Consider the following 19,250-nt stretch of genomic DNA (forward strand, 5'->3'; position numbering starts at 1 on the left):
GCATATGGTTTCATCTATTCCTGAGATACTGGTCTTAGTATTAATCCGAACTCCACACTCTCCTCACATCCACCAACTCTCCACCCAATCTCCTCTCAAAAACCCACCAAAACAACCCACTCACGTTCACCGTCCACCCAGATTTAACTGTCATCCTTCCATTTATACCCTCAGCCATTCTAAACACTCAGCCAATCATCCAGCATTCTACTGCCCATTCACTCCCCCCTCCTCTTTCATTCCACTTACCAAGTATCTCCTATACAAACAGCACTTACCATATATACACTAATACATGAACATCACAGTGCTCCCCTCTGTTCTGCACTGGTCAGGCCTCACCTTGAGTACTGCGTCCAGTTCTGGTCTCCACACGTTAAGAAGGATGCAGACAAACTGGAACGGGTTCAGAGGAGGGCAACAAGGACAATCAGGGAACTGGAAACAAAGCCCTATGAGGAGAGACTGAAAGAATTGGCCATGTTTAGCCTTGAGAAGCCTGAGCGGAGATATGATAGCACTCTTCAAGTACTTGAAAGGTTGCCACACAGAGGAGGGCCCGGATCTCTTCTCAATCATCCCAGAGTGCAGGACACAAAATAATGGGCTCAAGTTACAGGAAGCCAGATTTCAGCTGAACATCAGGAAAAACTTCCTAACTGTACGACAATAGAACCAATGACCTAGGGAGGTGGTGGGTTTTCCAACACTGGAGGAGTTCAAGAGGCAGCTGGACAGGCACCTGTCGGGGATGCTCTAATTTGGATTCCTGCATTGAGCAGGGGATTGACTCGATGGCCTTATAGACAAAGCTCTCCTCCAACACATTTCAAATGAGTTGATTTTTCTCTTATCTGCTTTTTTCACTGTTCAACTTTCACATCCATACATAGAGATTGGTCTGAATGATCCTGACTTTAGTGTTCAGTGATACATCTTTGCATTGGAGGACCTTTTCTAGTTCTCTCATAGCTGCCCCCCCTAGTCCTAGCCTTCTGATTTCTAGACTACTGTCTCCATTTTGGTTTCAGCAACAGCAGAAGGCAATTATTCTCAGTGTAAGTGTGTGGAATATTGGGTCCCACCTCAAGAATAATCCACTGGGATCTTACTTCTCATTTGCCTGATTTCTCATTTTTGAGATGGGGAACAATGGTTGACTTCATAATGTTGTTGGGAGGATGAGATCCTTCTTTCTCATCATCACAACCACCTTACAAAGTAATGTGCACATTATATGCTGGGAGCAATATTGAAGACCATTGCACTCAAATCATGGTTCTTTCTACTGATGGCCATGCCACCCCTCCCACTCTAAATTCACAGTATACTTGACTCTTGGCAACATCAGAACAAATATGACACGATCCTGGAGGATTCTTAACATCCCATGTGAATCCCGCACTGACTTCCCTCTTTCCCAAATCAGCAATAGCAACCAGAAGGCCCCATCGCAGGACTTCTATTAGCCTCATGGTTCCTATTGCAACATTACAGGCATCAGGAACCATGGGAATCTACATTTCCCATGGTTCCTGGTATGCTGTTACAGCAGAAACCAAAATGAAATCTCCACTGCCAGCAGATAAATGTGGGTCAGGAAAAGAAAATAGAGATAGCTTTAGCAATAATGTGGAAGACTGCCATTGGGGCGACCCTGTTGTGAACCAGGGTCAAACTTCAGTGTACTGGACCTTTGAGCTCACCTTTCCAGCTGACCCTTTATGAGTCTTGATCCCCACCCTTAGGTTGCAGAAGTCATGGCATTTTAAATGATTCTGAAATGATTGTCTCTCTTATTTGTTACATTATTTATACCTCTAAAGAAGTTAAAAGAAAAGTCACATTTGGTACTGTTTGTGGTTGCTACTATGAACATGTGATTTGGAAAGAAAGTGTTGGTTTATGCATTGTTCCAGAAGAAAACACACACACACCCTTACATGTTTAGAAACGGCTTGCTTTGTAGACACAAAATAAGGGTACACACTGGATATTTTGTACACTGCTGTTCAAGTCACACAGAAGTTAAAACATACATTTTATAAAACAACAAACCAACGGAAGGCCAGTATTTGCAAGAACACATAATAAAAGATAACTTTATAAATATTTACATCAGATATTACATTTGCTGCGGGGGGAATAGTGGGCCGTCCCTCATGATGTGGGTTGGAAGGGCCATGCAAGATGCTTGCAGATAATTTCAACTCGCTGACACTCACGTGTAGTGAATGTGTTGGCCTTGTTAATGAGTGACAAAGCGGTGCAATCACAATGCAATGAGTGCTACATAAAAACAGCAGGAGACGATGAACTCCCACACAATCCAAAAACAACTGGAATGAACATGGAGGCCACTTTTAAGACAATGCTATGCATCCCCCGTTTAAGACTCTGTACTGAAGAGAGCAGCTTTCGTGAATTGATTGAGATACAGAAGAGCCTGGGGATCATTATGAATGTGCGTGCCTCACCATCAACATTTCTGCACCCCATATTGTTCTCCAATATGGTGTCGATACATTTGCTGGGCCGACACTGTTTGCATGGCCGAGGAGCCAGCTTAACCTCCTCTTGGCAGGCAACACCTAGTTTTAACTCGGTACTCTGCACAAACAGCCAGTCATGTGGAGGCATGGGTCTTCCTTTCTCAAAAACAAAGTTGCAGGAGGAGGAGATGGCAAAAAACAGATCTGCACAATCAGGCACATGTAGAAGATCTGCTTCATCACCTAAGCATCGGCAAGTCTGTGAACTGGAGCCAAATGCAAAGCATTTAAAAACTTCAAGGCAAAAAAAGTGCCACATCACAGTTGGAGGATTCTGCCTAATATAATGACCTGGAAATATGTGCTATATAGTGGGAATAAAGAAAAAAGCCAGGATTCACATCTCGAAATCTAAAACCAACTATTCTTGAAACCCTCTAAGCTCTCATCATCATATGAATCCGGAATATGCCAAAGTCCAAATTACTTTCAGGGAAATCCAGCCAAGTGCCTCCTTCAAAGTCACTGTGATATGCTAACAGTGGCAGACAAGAGTTAATGATGCACTTGCCTTTTAAAAAACATTGTTCTAAGTAGTAATGAAAACAGAAGGTGGCATCTGCTAATCTGTTCCCATTCCCTGAGCTTAGTTACCTCCCACCTCCCCCCCCCCGAAGAAATGAACATTCCAAAAAGGAAAGAAAAAGGAATGGATTCTTGTCTAGTATTAAATGAATTAGAAATGAATTAAATGAATTACAAAACCCTTACACATTCCAAGGCACGTTGCAATGACACCTTTCTGCAGCCACAAGACAAAAGACACACACATACCTTGGTTATTCTGCAGCTGAAGGGAAAAGATCACAGCCCCATGCAGAGCTGATGGCTTGCAAAAGGCTCCTTGACAGGCCTTTCAAGTATCCTGTTTATGAAAACTGGAACCTGGACACAACTAGACAGGATGTTAGATGTTCTTTTGCACTTAATGTGCATTAAAAAAAATAGCAGTCTCGGGGGCAGGAACCTGATAATTACTGCCCATGCGGTGGGGGGCTTTAGCCATTTCCTCCCCTGCTGTGGTCCTGAAAAAAACTAGTTTTCTGAAGCTGCTCTTTACGATGGAAGGAAATATCCTATTGGCATCAATGAAGGATTTCCTCCCAGTTCAAACAGCACCTTCAAAGGAGCTATTTTCTTCAGGACGTCACAAGGCGGCAAAAGGGTTGAGGTCCCCCCTCTCTACTTGCTGAGATCCTGGTAATTATCAACCCCTGTTCAGCGATTGCTGTTTGCATTTAAAGAAACATGCAATTTAATAATCACATCTGGCTTGGCCTTCAGACACATAACTCAGAAGGCAACAGAGCCAAAACTGGGCCTTCCATTGGACCAGTTCACATGACCTGGTAACCCAAACTGGGGCCTACTGAGGCCACACAAACGCGCAGGCTTCCAGAGAGGACCTCGCAGCTGCTTTGCTGCTCCCTGGCTCTCTTTACACCCGCACTTTAGCGTATCATCCAAACCCAGGCTCACAGTTCAGCTCTCTCCTCATTAAACCTTGAGCTGAAGCCAAGAATAAATGTTGGTCCCATCTTGTGGTTAGAGAGAAGAGAGCTTAACCATGAGCCTGGGCCTTGGCTTAACTCAGTGTGATGTGGGAGTAAAAAGACTGGGGAGGAGCAAAGCAGCTGTGAGCTCCTCTCCAGGAGCCAGTAAGCCATAGCTTGAATTACTGTGTTGCATAAACCAGGCCATTGTAGTCATTAGACAGTTAAGGAATCCAGTAAATACATGGCTTCTTGGCGTCCTTTTGTTCATCTGATCTGGGGGCCTCTCCCTTTCCATTTTGACTTCTCTGGGTAACCCGTGGACCTTCCATCCATTTTCCATTTTGCATCCTGACCTTAGTCTACAGGTGGACGGGAGAGGCAAAATCTTAAACAAACCCACAGGGCAAGGAGGAGGAACCTTTGGCCCTCCAGATGTTCCTGGACTCCAACTCCCATCAACCCCAGCTAGCATGGCAAATGGCCAGAGATGATGAGAGTCCAATCACATCTGGAGGGTCAATGGTTCCCCATCGCTGCCACAGACAGTAACATTCAGGAGAGACCCTAGGCAATGAGGAACTCATCCCAGCGGTTCCTTTTGGAACCAACATTAAGCAACCCTCTCTCCTTCACATAATACAGTTTGTTCTTTGGAATGAAGCCTTGCAACTTTGGGCATCTGCTCTGAAGTTGTGCCACTTAAAGATGCTGCTGTTGGGCAAAGGCAAATGCCACAGAGATCAGAAGTCTAGTATACGTGCATGCCTAGAGAAATGCAGTCTCTCTCAAAATATATACAGATGTTCCTCAGCAAAAGAACACGGAGCACCAAGGAATGGAAGTGAGAGAGAATTACCTGTACATTCAGGACAGTTGGGTTAAGCAACCAAAGGGCCACTGTAGCTCTTCCAAAGGGAGAGTGTTTTCTTCAAGGATCAAATTACATAAGATGACAGAGATGTACCTCTACATATTTGCAAAAAAAATAAAAAGTCACAAAAAGGTGGCAGCAGAATGGGACTGTGCTGCAAAGTGAGGCTTTCTATTTCCCCCCATTAGGTACAACTTACACGTATACAAAAGCTTTCCCTAACAAGGCAAACAGCAGCTCGGGTGGGCAGATTTCATTAGGAAAACACAGGGGTGTGTGATGGTGGTGTTCAATTTCCCCAGTGCTGTGGTCCAATCCAAATTATGACTCCCACGTGGGCGCTTTTTGCAAGAATTTAAAGAGATAGGCAGTCTGATCACTTATCTCCGTTATATCATTGAGTGTGGCCCTCAGAATCCCATTCCAAATAAAAGAAGCCTCAATGAGCCAAAGTAGCACACTAGCAGGAGCAGGAGGGAGGGGAGGGGGGAGAAGAGCTGTGGATCCAATGGGACCTCTGAAGGATCTAGCAGTTGAATAGCAGGGAGAGGGCTGGCAGGTGCAAATTTCCCTTGCCTCAGCGCTGAAGCATCATTTTTCAGGAAAAAAAAACTGCCAAAGGATCGATTCAACCCTGAACAAGACGTTTCAATCTCCATGCTCCCCCACCCCCTTCTGCAGTTTCTGCAGTTGGTATTCCACGTGGATTGGCCAGATTGCATAGCTCAGCCACTCCCAACCATGCTGGCTGGGACTGATGGGAGTTGTAGTCTAAAGCTACAGATTGGCATCGCTAGTCTCTGTGTCAGCAAACTTGGCTCAAAGGAGGCATGTCTGGCAAGGGGACCTGCCATGCTGCCTGATGAAGTTTTCAATTAGTGGCAATTTCAGGCAGATGGTTGCTCAAATAAAATTAGATGGTGGAGTTGTTGCATGAAGACTTTACCAATCTGGACATGAATCAGCCCCAAAGACAAAGAAACACCTGCCCAGGTGAGATACCTGTGTGCACATTTAAAGCACCGCCCCCAAAGAATTCTGGGGACTCCTCACAAAATTGTAATACCCAGCACCCGTAACAAATTACAGTTCCTGGGAATCTTTTTTTGGGGGGCGGGAGGGGGTACTTTGGAAAATTCATCACCTAGTATTTGGTCCCTAAAAAAAATGTTTTGAAGGGGGCGTGGTTGCGTTGTTCCTCTAGCAGTGAACAACTTTGTTAACTTGTCATTGCAATCTCTGTCGAAACAGAAGTGACCACATTACTATCCTCATTTTCCAGATTCAGACACAGTCATTCAACAGTCAATTAAAGAATTAAATGTAGGATGTCCCATGGGACCCAAGTCCCCTCCTCCTTCCATGTTTAATAATTGTTGGAGAGGAAGTGCTCCTCCACTCTCCCAGTGACTTGGGCCTACGTCTCAGAGCTGGTAAATCTGTATATGGGTTGGACCATCTTAGGCTGCAAATTGTTTTTGTTTGGTGGGTCTCATCGACTCAAACAGAGGTGGAGAACCTGTGGCCCTCTAAACTTTGTTGGATTGTAACTCCCATCAGCCCTTGTCAGCATGGTCAATAATCAGGGATGATGGGAGTTGTAGTCCAACAACCTCTGCAGGGCCACAGGTCCCTCCATTATTGACTGATTGCTTCTGCATACAAAAAACCCAACCACACTCTCCACATAGGACACCTTGCTTCGCATGCTACGTTGTCTATATGAAGGGAATTTTGTTTTGCATGGGAGAGCATTTAATTCTGGAAGTCCCCACCAGCAATCTGGAGTGATATAGCTGAACAGCTGAGCCCATTCCAATCTCATTAATTAATATTAAATTAAATTACATCCAAGAAGAAAACTATCTGAGTGAGAACTAGCTCTTTGGATTTCAGGAAAGCATCCCTTTCAGTCTCATTCTCTTACTGGAAGGGTAGTTCAGCCTGGAACTGGCGAGAGCAAGAAATGGCGTCAAAAGAGGGAGCTTGACTTTTCGACATGGCCAAGGCCAATGCAGAGATTTGGATGTATGTTTGTCTGGGTGGGGCAGGGAATCAATTTCCCACAAAGTTGACTTGGCACATCCTCTTTGTCTGTCAAACAACAGGGATGAGAAAAACCCACAGGGACATTTGTACTTTGACTCCAAGCAGCAAATAAATGCCATGTTGCTAGAAAGGTCAAAGGAGTCAGAAGTAACTGCACTTTGTATTCAGGCCACAATGCTGCAGAGTCAGAATTGGGAAGGTGACTCTGAAATGGGAAACTGCTGGTCTGTTTTAAACTTAGGTTCGCGAGGTTGCAAGTTCTGACATGACTGGAATAGTGTTTACTGGACAAAGCGGAGACAGCAGGTCAAGTTTCTTGCAGGTTGAGCCTATACCAATCTCATTAATTAATATTAACTTAAATTACATCCAAGAAGAAAATGTAGCTTATTTACTTTAAAACAAAACAAAACTTTTTAGAGGCAAATCTGTTGATTGTGCCACGCTGACTGAGACTGACGTGAGGACAAAAAATGAGTACAACCAACCCTCACCCCTGGTAAGCAACACCCTATTCTTGAAATACAGAGCCCCATCATGGAGACATGAAAGCTTGTGAGATGGACCACAATCAGCAACCAGAGGGTGAAGCCTATCCCTTGAACTCTTCCCCCCGCCTTTACTTGCCCTGTCTCTGTCTAATAGCAACGAGTGAAGAGAAGGCCTGGCCTGATTTCCTTGGAGTGGAACCAAAGGCTCTCCCTGCTGAGATGCCCTAACTGGTGCCTGCAGCCTTGAGGTCTCCACTCTGATACAGCAACCAACCCTTAACAAAGAAATAATCCTCCTGTTACTTCTTCAGACATTTTTTTAAGTACTACTGCTATCCTATAGCAGGAAAGAGATTCCTGCCTGATGATGCTCTAATCTTAGGGTAATACTGCATGTGCATGTGAAAAATCCCATATATTTGGGATTACTTCCCCAAAACAGTTGCCTGGGCACCCTGTTGCATATCACCACTGATGTTATTTATTCATCCATTTTTTAGCATGGAATCGTGGACATTATGCCAGGGTCAGGCTTCTTCTACTGGTGAATGTGCTTTTCATCACACACACCCCGACTGAAAACAGTCCACGTCCAAAGCTTTTCCATGTGGAGTTTTTGCACACTGTATGAGGCACTCCTCTTGTTCATGTGTGTCTTTACAGCAACATGACTGAATCAAGGGCAGCCACGAGACAGGTCCAACAGCATACACTGTGTTGTGCCAACTATTTGGCTCTTCTCCTTTGTTCTCTGGAATCATTGCTTCGCTTAATCCCTTTCTCAATACATGATGCAGAAACATTTTCAAGTATTCTAAAGCCAAGCTGCAGGTCAATGGAAACTGACCAGAATCCATGGCAAGGGAAATAACTTCCATTCAGAAGTCAGGAGGGTCTGTTTACATCATCAGTAGCTTCTTTCACCAATCCCATTTGGAGACAATTAGTATCCTTCTTCATCATCTACATCACATCCATAATCTGAAAACACAAAAGGGAAGAAAAATTATTAGAAGAAACAGCATCATGCAGGAGCCCATCATATACTACCCCTTGCCACACACACACACACACACACACACATAAACAAAGACAGACAGATGAGAAATGGTCCCTCCCAGCCATACAATGGGGTAGGAAAGCTATGAGGAGAAGCAGAAAGCACAAAAAAAATTGCAGTCAAATGAAGCACTTTTTAAAAAGACAAAGAGTTTAAATGTAGGTCACAGAAATGAGCAAGTGAGCCAATTTCTGCAGCGTGCAAAGCGTCAAGTATTCCTAGATGCATTAAGGCAATCAAATTACAGGTTTCATTGGAGAGAGAGAAAAGCTGCCTGGGTTTTAAAATTAACCCACCCCATGAAACTGTTCCTTAAAGCAGCCTTGCAAATACACCCTCAAAAGTTGCTAGCCTGTTAAGGGCTGGCAGACAGCTCTGTCCCTCCTCTGTAAGCCTGATGCCTTTCTATATGCTGGGCACAAAGAAGAAGGCTGCTCTCCTCTGCTAGTCCACTCGCCCATATGGAATTCCATACACTCACCTGCATGTCATTGTTTGTCACCCGTGGTTACCAGGCAAGTGCTTAAAAACAGGGCTCAGTTAAAATCAGAGTGCACTCTCTCTCTCCCCATCTCACACACTATTTTTTTTTGCAAGAGCTCTTTCTTTCCATCCACTCCAGAATCTCAGGCCTCATTGAAACTCTTCCCCATTTCTGTCCTATCCTCTTTTGCCTCTGCCTCGTACTCTTATATTATATTCACTCAAATATGTTTTCCCCTTGATTACATAGAAGCCCTTCCTCAGCTGTGCTTATGGAGCAATGACAACACAGGTGTGGGCATGCTTTCCTGGCTGAATCTGCTTTCTGTAGTCAATAATTTAAATTATAATCTACCCCTATTCTAAAAGCTTAGGAAGATTTATGGAGAGATTAAAGTTGTTGAAAACTGCCTTTTCCAGTTAAAAATCAAATTAAAACAGCTTCAACTTCAGTTCTCAACTGGCTTAAGCCTGATTTGTTTCAACCCTTTTCCATTTAGACTTGCAGCTTGCATCTGATTAAAGAACCTTCAAATGCTGTCAGATTTTTATCACATCCTTCAAAGAGCTAAGGATAACAGGCATAGGACCCTCCCCACTTTTTTTTCTTTTTTAAAACACAAAACCCATCCACAACTTTGTGGGGTAAGCTAGGCTAAGCAACGAGCTTTTCAACCTGGACCTCCCCAGTCCAAGGCCAACATTCCAACCACTACACCACACTGCATCTTCAAAACAGACTGCAGAAAACCCTACTCAAGAGTTTCTGTTTGCAACCTTAGCAGCATTTTCTAAATAGGAATGTAATTGATTCCAATGTTGACCATTTATTTCACTGAAGCATAAGAATGTATCTATATGTCTATAGATCTTTGCTCGATGCTTTAGCGGATCATGTAATAATGCAAATCACTCTTGATGGAGATACACATCCCTAGAGGCATATTTTAATCTTGACTTGACTTTATTATCTGTACATTTGGTACTTTTCTCTACTTTTGATATCTGACATAGCCACAGGCTTCTAACTAACTGGCTTGACCAAACAGGAAGGGCCTTAAAATGGTACCAGCAAGTTTCCAAAGGACAGGATTTGCATGGCTCTAAGAATCACAGGGGAGAGGGTAAGGGGGCCTAGGGCACAGTGCAACTGAACACCCCAGTGACTCAGGGCATTTTGTACAAACTCACTGTTTGGAGGCAGTGATAGACTGGATGTGGGACAATAAACTGAAGCTGAATCTTGAAAAGACAGATGTGTTTGGAGTTCTCATGTCCAGGCGGTAGGAAGATGGCCTGTTCCAGATTGCTCTTTCCTTGAAGAAGCAGGTCCGCAGCCTGGGGGTACTTCTTGATCCAGTACTGTCACTGGAGGTTCAGGTGGTCTCAATGGCTAGAAGTGCCTTTTTCCCACTTCGGCTGGTTCGCCAGTTTTGCCCCCTTTTGGACAGAGAAGACTTGGCCACACTGGTCTATGCTCATGATAATTCTAAAACTGGATTATTGAAATGTGCTCTACGTGGGGCTGACCTTGGAGACAACTTGAAAACTTCAACTGGTTCAATAGAATAGAAATAGAAAAGGACAACAAAAAGGGTAGAACAAGAGCCCTATTCCAAAAGATTAGAAAATTAAAGGGATGTTGAATAATCAACAGGGGAATACACTGACTGAATGAGATGAAGTAAAAGGAAGATGGAAGCAATACTGTACACCGAAGAACTTTATAAGAGATGCAAGAATGACAGATTCATTCACAGAGGAAGCATATGATGAAGAACCAGAAATTTTAGAATGTGAGGTGAAAGCAGCTCTTAAAATACTTGGAAGAAACAAATCACCAGGAACAGATGGCATACCAATAGAGTTGCTACAAGCTACTGAGACTGAATCTGTCCAAATTTTGACAAAAATTTGTCAACAAATATGGAAAATAAAACAATGGCCCACAGACTGGAAAAGTTCAATATACATCCCAGTTCCAAAGAAAGGGGATCCCAGGGAATGCAATAATTATCAAACTGTTCCCTTAATATCCCATATAAGTAATACTCAAGATTCTACAACAAAGGCTCTTACCATATATGGAGTGAGAAATGCCAGACGTCCAAGCTGGATTTAGAAAGGGAAGAGGCACCAGAGATCATATTGCAAACATACGCTGGATAATGGAACGCACCAGGGAATTTCAGCAGGAAATCACCCTGTGCTTTATAGATTACAGCAAAGCCTTTGACTGTGTAGATCATGAAAAGCTATGGAATGCTGTAAAAGAAATGGGGGTGCCACAGCATCTGATTGTCCTGATGCGCAACCTATACTCTGCACAAGAGGCTACTGTAAGGACAGAATATGGAGAAACCAACTGATTCCTCATGGGAAAGCGTGTGAGACAGGGGTGTATTTTATCAACCTATTTGTTCAATCTATAAGCAGAACATATCTTATGGAAAGTAGAATTGGACCAAGATGAAAGTGTGATCAAGACCAAGTGTGAAAATTGGAGGGAGAAATATCAATGATTTAAGATATGCAGACGATACCATACTACTAGCAGAAACCAGTAATGATTTGAAATGAATGCTGATGGAAGTTAAAGAGGAAAGCGCAAAAGCAGGACTACAGCTGAACGTCAAGAAGACTAAAGTAATGGCAACAGAAGATTGATATAACTTTAAAGTTGACAATGAGGACATTGAACTTGTCAAGGATTAATTAATTATCAATACCTTGGCACAGTCATTAACCAAAATGGAGACAATAGTCAAGAAATCAGAAGAAGGCTAGGACTGGGGAGGGCAGCTATGGGAGAACTAGAAAAGGTCCTCCAATGCAAAGATGTATCACTGAACACTAAAGTCAAGATCATTCAGACCATGGTATTCCTGATCTCTATGTATGGATGTGAAAGGTGGACAGTGAAGAAAGTGGGTAAGAGAAAAATCAACTCATTTGAAATGTGGTGTTGGAGGACAGCTTTGTGCATACCATGGACTGCAAAAAAGACAAATAATTGGGTGTTAGAACAAATTAAATCAGAACTATCACTAGAAGCTAAAATGATGAAACTGAGGTTATCATACTTTGGACCCATACTGAGAAGACATGATTCATTAGAAAAGACAATAATGCTGGGAAAAACAGAAGGGAGTAGAAAAAGAGGAAGGCCAAACAAGAGATGGATTGATTGCATAAAGGAAGCCACAGACCTGAACTGACAAGATCTGAGCAGGGTGGTTCATGACAGATGCTCTTGGAAGTCACTGATTCATAGGGTCACCATAAGTTGCAATCGACTTGAACGCATATAACAACAACAGTTTGAGTGATTACTTTCCACTCACATCAAAGCAGTCTGTTGTGATTATTCTATAGACCTTGCACAAAAGTTGGTATCAACATCCACTGCTAAATTAAGGGTGTTGAGCCTCTTATGCAGTGAATAATCAACACTCCTGCACTGCCCTTCTCCCCATGACAGTGTCAGACCTCACAATTAGTGGATTCGATGTCAAGTTTTTGGCTGCATGTGCATATTTGCACTGTAATGAGAAGCTTCGATATGGCAATAATGTTGTATCCCAAGTGCAGAGTGTATTCTCAGTTCCGCCTATAGACACTGAATCCTATTGACTTTGTGGCTTCCACTGCTGAAGGATCCTTTTGGTAAGAAATGTTTATCAGCAGTATTCATGCTTGGAAGAACTGTCATTGTGCATATCACAAAACGACGCCACTGTCTGTCAATTTAAAAGTATGAGTTGGTCACCTACTTGATTTCTTGAGAGGCCATTCTGAGTATAGAGTCATGATGGAAAGCCAAAGCTCTAGTTCTCATGCCCTGAAGTGGCCTGACAGGAGATCCTCTTGCCACAAATACGAAGACCCTTCATGTTGCTCTTTTATCTCTGGAGGACTAGGCAGCATTCTGCCGGGGACCAAATTTCGCCCAGGGCCTCCAGCTGCTAGCCCCTAGCTTAAGCAAATGGATCTGCCAGGATGCCTGATTTTTCCAGGCTGCACACATGCACTTGTCCACCAGTGGATTGTACCAATGCCCTAGGTCAACCACCTTTAGAGAAAGGATGACTAACTTGTGCCCACCCCAAATGTTGTTGAATAACTCTAACATCCCTGATTATTGGGCCATGCTGGCTGGGGCTGATGGGAGTAACATCTGGAAGGCTATAAGTTAGCCACCCCTCCTTTACAGTTTTGCAAATTCTGTCCCTCTGCATGGTACTCCTTATAAGGACTAATCTGAATTTCCACCATTAAAAAAATCACTTTATTATCCTATAAGCATTCTTCTCCTAGAATCAGGATCAGAGTTATTCCTTCATATGAGGTTTCTTAAATCTGCAATGGCATCCTATCACAGTGTCTCAGATCAGAAGGGAGCAGCATATTGACACCATCTGGGAATAGCCCAAGGCTAGGGATCTCCTTGTTTCTGAAAAGATAACTAAAACCTGAGCATCTTTTGGACGCACTTTCCACTTAAGCTGGCATTTGATAAGAGTTAAGTTGGCAGAAAAATGGAGTGGCTTTAACACCTATTACTCAATTCACTATATGACATAGTGGGGTACTGTGACCTAAAAACAAACCCCATGCCAAATATTATTAATCAGTAATACACAACCAATATTGTTTCTCCTCAAGACTCTCATTCTAGTGTGGCGTGGAAACATCAGTTTGTTGGACTGGTTGTAAGCAACCTTGGCATTGATATGGAAGGAGATACATAAATGTTTAAAAACAAATCAAGTTCTTAACATATAATCTGAGGCACAAACCCCCTTTGTGAGAAATCAGAATTTAAAAAGGGACAAATGGCAACCCTGAGATACAAGGAGCAGGGGATGAGGAGGTGTGGAGAACCTTTGGCCCTCCAGATGTTGCTGAAATACAACTCCCATAATTCCTAGCCATTGGCCATGCTTGCTGTTCAACAACATCTGGAGAGCCAGAGGGTTCCTCACACCTGATTGAGCAGATCACAGAGTATTAAGTGGAAGCCACTGCTCAGAGGACAGGAGGAAAAATACCACTGATGGGAAGTTTAACTGGGAAAATATTCTCACATTTATGGGCAAAACATAGAAAGCATTGAGAGAGAATTTATGCTAAAGTACATCCATTGCTACAAAACCTACCAGTGAGACAAAGACAGGGAAATGCACAACTTGGTGCCTTAACCAAAAGTAGGAAGATGAAATCTCTGAATAACCAAAGCCAGAAAAAGGAGTCTCTTGACCCCCAGTATTATACACCCCAAACATCCATATACTCTCTTATGTTGACAACATTCACATTCTGATTAATCAGGCCAGCCCTTTCATTGGCAAGTTAAAATAACCTGTACCCTTGGAAAACTCAGTAATGACTGATATACTAGTGAGCACCCCACCAATTAGTAGGAATGTCTGGATTTTGTGGGAAGGTTCAACTTTGCAACTTGACTGCAGAATGTTCAAATACGCAAAGGCAAATGAAGAGGATCGGTCTACTAGGTTCTGTTGTCACAATGACCCTTAACTGCGCACTTACTGCAAATCAGGGTGGGGAGACGAGTCAGAGGGATGGATGGTTGAACAGCTAGTTGCTCATTTCACAACAGTTCTTAAGGCTGTAGTGAGAGAGGCTTTTTCTTATTACTCTGCTCAAGGGAAGGGGATATCTTTTGCGGGGGAATGAACACAGGCTTCCCAAACAGTCACTTATAACCCCCACCTCCTGAGCTTTCACAGGGGTGGTTCAGACATAAATATCAAACCACGGTTTGGCATTACGAGAACAAGCAGTCAGGAGCCTCAGGCTTGCACATTTCCTCCACCCTTCACTTATGACAATTCTCTGCCTCTTGTGAAAACTAGCAAACGCTGATTTGTGGTTGCCCCACAAATTAGGATCAGAAACAAAGAAGAAATGCTGCAGAAGCTGCACACCAGGCCAAAGCTTCAAACTCCTCATTCATGTAATGTCAAAATGCAAGTTATCAAATTTGCAGATGATACAAAATTGGGGGGCATAGCTAATACCGTGGAAGACAGAAACAAAATTCAAATGGACCTTGATAGGCTGGAGCATTGGGCTGAGAACAACAGAATGCAATTCAACAGGGATAAATGCAAGGTTCTACACTTAGGAAAAAGAAACCAAATGCACAGTTACAAGATGGGGGATACTTGGCTCAGCAGTACGACATGGGAGAAGGATCTTGGAATTGTTGTTGATCACAAGCTGAATATGAGCCAACACTGTGATGTGGCTGCAAAAAAGGCAAATGCTATATTAGGCTGCATTAACAGAAGTATAGTTTCCAAATCGCGTGAAATACTAGTTCCCCTCTATTCAGCACTGGTTAGGCCTCATCTTGAAGACTGCATCCAGTTCTGGTCTCTGCACTTCAAGAAGGATGCAGACAAACTGGAATGGGTTCAGAGGAGGGCAACAAAGATGATCAGGGGACTGGAAAGCAAGCCCTGTGAGGAGAGACTGAAAGAACTGGGCATGTTTAGCCTGGAGAAGAGAAGACTGAGGGGAGATATGATAGCACTCTTTAAGTACATGAAAGGTTGTCACATAGAGGAGGGCCAGGATCTCTTCTCGATCGTCCCAGAGTGCAGGACACGGAATAATGGGCTCAAGTTGCAGGAAGCCAGATTTCGACTGGACATCAGGAAAAACTTCCTAACTGTTAGAGCCATACGACAATGGAACCAATGACCTAGAGAGGTAGTGGCATTGGACACTTTGACACTGGAGGCATTCAAGAGGCAGCTGGACAGCCACCTGTCGGGAATGCTTTGATTTGGATTCCTGCATTGTGCAGGGGGTTGGACTCGATGGCCTTGTAGGCCCCCTCCAACTATACTATTCTATGATTCTATGGTCCGTCATTATGTCTGAATCAACCCATGAGGTCCTTCTGTTGCCTGCACTGATGAAGTGGTAAAGGAGGAGATCAGGGCAGACTTCATTCAGGCTCCCACAGACACCTGGGACATTATTATAGAGCTGCCAAGTATTTTTCTGGGAAAGAACACCGGGGGTGAGGTGGGGGAGATTTTTAATCTTAGGAACAGAGGAAGCTGCCTTATACTGAGTCAGACATTCAGTCCATCTAGCGCAGTATTGTCTACGCTGACTGACAGTGGCTCTCCAGGGTTTCAGGCAAGTGTCTCTCCCAGTCCTACCTGGAGATGCCAGGGATTGAACTTGGGACCTTCTGCATGCAAGGCAGGCGCTCTACCCCTGAGCTACAGTCCTTCCCCTTTCTTTTGGTGGAGGGGTGTTTATAATACAAAAAAGTTAAGACCTACCATTTCCTCCCATTAGCTGAAGGGCGCTTATACAGTGCTCCTCCTCCTCTTCAACTTCTTCTTCTTCCACATCTTCCTCATGGTTGTAAGATACAGGCCCAGTTTCTACCAGCACATTTGCTGTCTTTTCAACTGCTTGGGCCTCGGTTTCAGTATTTGGAAAGATTGCCTGCAAAAGATAAGAAAAGTACTAAAACCCTGATCCTTGGCCCCTCACCTTCCCCCTTTTATAGCATTCCCCAACTGAAAGAGAAAGAAACTAGCTTGGCACGTCCCCTGTGGTCACCCTATCAAAGCTCCAAGCTCAGAAGCTGATAGCGATTCTGAGATATGCTCCCATTCTCCGGTGGAAATTCAGAGTTGTGCAGATATTTCAAACAATGGCCAAAGACTGAATGAGGAATATGTTGAAGGCAGATATTAACATGCAAGAAGGCAAAATCAAACACTTAAAAAGGACAGGGATACTTCTGACTAAGCTATTTGGGGGAAATTTTCAGTATTTTCTCTCAGTACTACAAATCATGTACGCACAAAAGCAAACGTAGTGATGACATAACTCCTGATGAATTAGGTGACATTCAGCTGCAATTAGAAAAAGACTCGACACTTCATTGTACGATTTTGCATCATAGTGTTTATTAGGAGAAAGGCCACGTCTCAGTGGTATATAGCATCTTGTCTGCATGCAGAAGGCCACAGGTTTAGTCCCTGGCATCTCTACTATAAGGGAAAGACCCATGCCTGAGATCTTGGGAAGCCACTGCCGCTGTCCCCCAAGTTGGTGAGGCTCAATTTAACATCGACACGAAATCAAGCCTTCAGTGTCATTGGTCCAGTTCTCTGGCACTTTGCCAACAGGGGTTCAACAGGTGCCTTCAGTTTTAACTTTTGAATGCCTGCTGAAAACCTCTCTGTTCTGCCAGGCTTATGCAGGCAAGAAGATGTTCTTTTTGCAATAGTTGACCTCTGATTTTACTGTATTTGTAATGGTTCTTACAATACTTTTTTTCAACTTGTTGTAAACTGATTTGATGTACTTAAATGAAGTTAAAATGGAAATGGACTGCCTTCAAGTTGATCCCGACTTATTGCGACCCTATGAATAGGGTTTTCACGGTAAGCAGTATTCAGAGGTGGTTTACCATTGCCTCCCTCTGAAGCTGAGAGGCAGTGACTGGCCCAAGGTCCCCCAGTGAGCTTCATGGCTGTGTGGGGATTCAAACCCTGGTCGTAGTCCAGCACCTTAACCACTACACCACACTGGCTCTCAGTATGCAAATATATTTATTAAATAAATAAATTGGAGTAGGCAAAACAAGGCTAATTGGGACTCCTGGTCTAACTTCCAAGTAAGGCAGTTTGATCTGCTTTACTGGTTTCGGTAATACTCCGTGAAACTGGCAGCCAGGCTGTCATCATTGAGGCAGCACACATTGCTCAACCGTATTTCTCTACCGGTTGGGAAGCTGATCTTCTGCATGCTGTAGTGGTGAGCAATGATCAACACCTCTCCAGGGAGAAGCAGTGAGATGTGGAAGTATTAATGGGATGTGGCAGTGAAAGAGAAACATGCAGGCAACATTTCTAAGTCAATCATGGAACTACATAGAAACATAGGAAACTGCCTCATACCAAGTGAGACCATTGACTCATTGGCTCAGCATTATCGATACTGATTGGCAGACATTCTCCGTGGTGTCTGACACGGACTCTTTCCCAGACCTACTTGATGCCGTTGCGGAGTGAATCTGGGACCGTCTGCATGAAAAGCAGATGCTCTGCCACTGAGCTGTGGCCCTTCCTCACAAGACTCATCAAAACTATTCATGGTTTCTGAGGCTCCCATGAAGGGAAGAGCCAAAAAGACACATGCAGCTTCAAGAGGATATTACAAAGAGGCAGAGGTATTATTATCCCTTTGAAATAAGCAGGTAGGGAATATTTATCATTCTGTATAACAGCAGCATTTAAAAAGTAGCCTAAGATTTTAACAGGAGGTTGCACACATACACGTGTGCTGCTGTTTTCCCCCATCTTCACTCCGCTACAAGATCTGAACAGGGTGGTTCATGACAGATGCTATCAGAGGTTGCTGATTCATAGGGTCGCCATAAGTTGCAATCGACAAAAGGCTCTTCAAGACACTCTGTGCTCTTTTGCACTTTCCCTCCAGCATGTAAGAATGTATGAATATAGGAAGCTGCCTTATCCTGAGACAGACCATTGGTCCATCTTGCTCAACACTGACCGACAGCAATTCTCTGGGATTTCAGGCAGAGTTTTTCTACCAGCCCTACCTGAGGATGCCACGGACCCTCTGCATGCAAAGCAGATTGACCTATGGCCCTTCCCAAGTAATGGGAACTGAGCTAGACAGACAGCTGGTCAGGCCAGGGCCTTCTCAGCAGAGCCACTGAGGCTCTGAAATGCACTCCTAGTAAGTTCACTCTGCCTCTCCATCCGGTTATTCCCCCCCCCCATGTTAGGCAAAGGATGTGCTGGGGCCCACGGAGGGGATTGCCTTCCTTGAGTGGTTTGCGGGGCTCTTTCCTTCTGCTGTTTTTTATTTTCTATCCACTGCTGCTTAACTGATTAATTAGCTTTGAGGGATTTACTATTATATTATGTATTTGGAATTGTACCCAATGCAGTGCTAAGTGAAGGAAAGTCAGCACTGAGCTTGTTCTGATAGCGGATTGTCTTGCACAAGAGCTTCCAAAAGCAGACAGCTTGTCTTTGTACGGGCAATGTATAGAGGACAAGAAAGGGGGAGTTCTGCAACATTTCTAGTAGCGCACGCCCTTGCGCAACAGTTCTGCCAGTGGACCTGTTGCACTGTTATTCCTCTGTTGTGTGACATTGAGAAACAGACTTCTGCTACCACAAAGGCACTTGCACTAGCAGACTGACCACACTG

The 19,250-nt window shown here is 43.8% G+C and overlaps 1 long non-coding RNA gene across 1 annotated transcript in view; it reads right to left on the bottom strand.

The window, feature by feature from the left end:
• Positions 1-1,939: 1,939 nt before the first annotated feature.
• LOC133377875 (uncharacterized) overlaps positions 1,940-19,250 on the bottom strand; it is a 36,824-nt gene continuing 19,513 nt past the window's right edge. Inside the window, exons 3-4 of the long non-coding RNA XR_009760815.1 lie at positions 16,331-16,499; positions 1,940-8,440 (exon numbers count right to left, since the gene is read on the bottom strand). This is a non-coding gene — a long non-coding RNA (uncharacterized LOC133377875). The remainder of the gene's footprint in view (positions 8,441-16,330; positions 16,500-19,250) is intronic.

The sequence above is a fragment of the Rhineura floridana genome, chromosome 2 (assembly GCF_030035675.1).
Source record: "Rhineura floridana isolate rRhiFlo1 chromosome 2, rRhiFlo1.hap2, whole genome shotgun sequence".
NCBI classification, from domain to species: domain Eukaryota; kingdom Metazoa; phylum Chordata; class Lepidosauria; order Squamata; family Rhineuridae; genus Rhineura; species Rhineura floridana.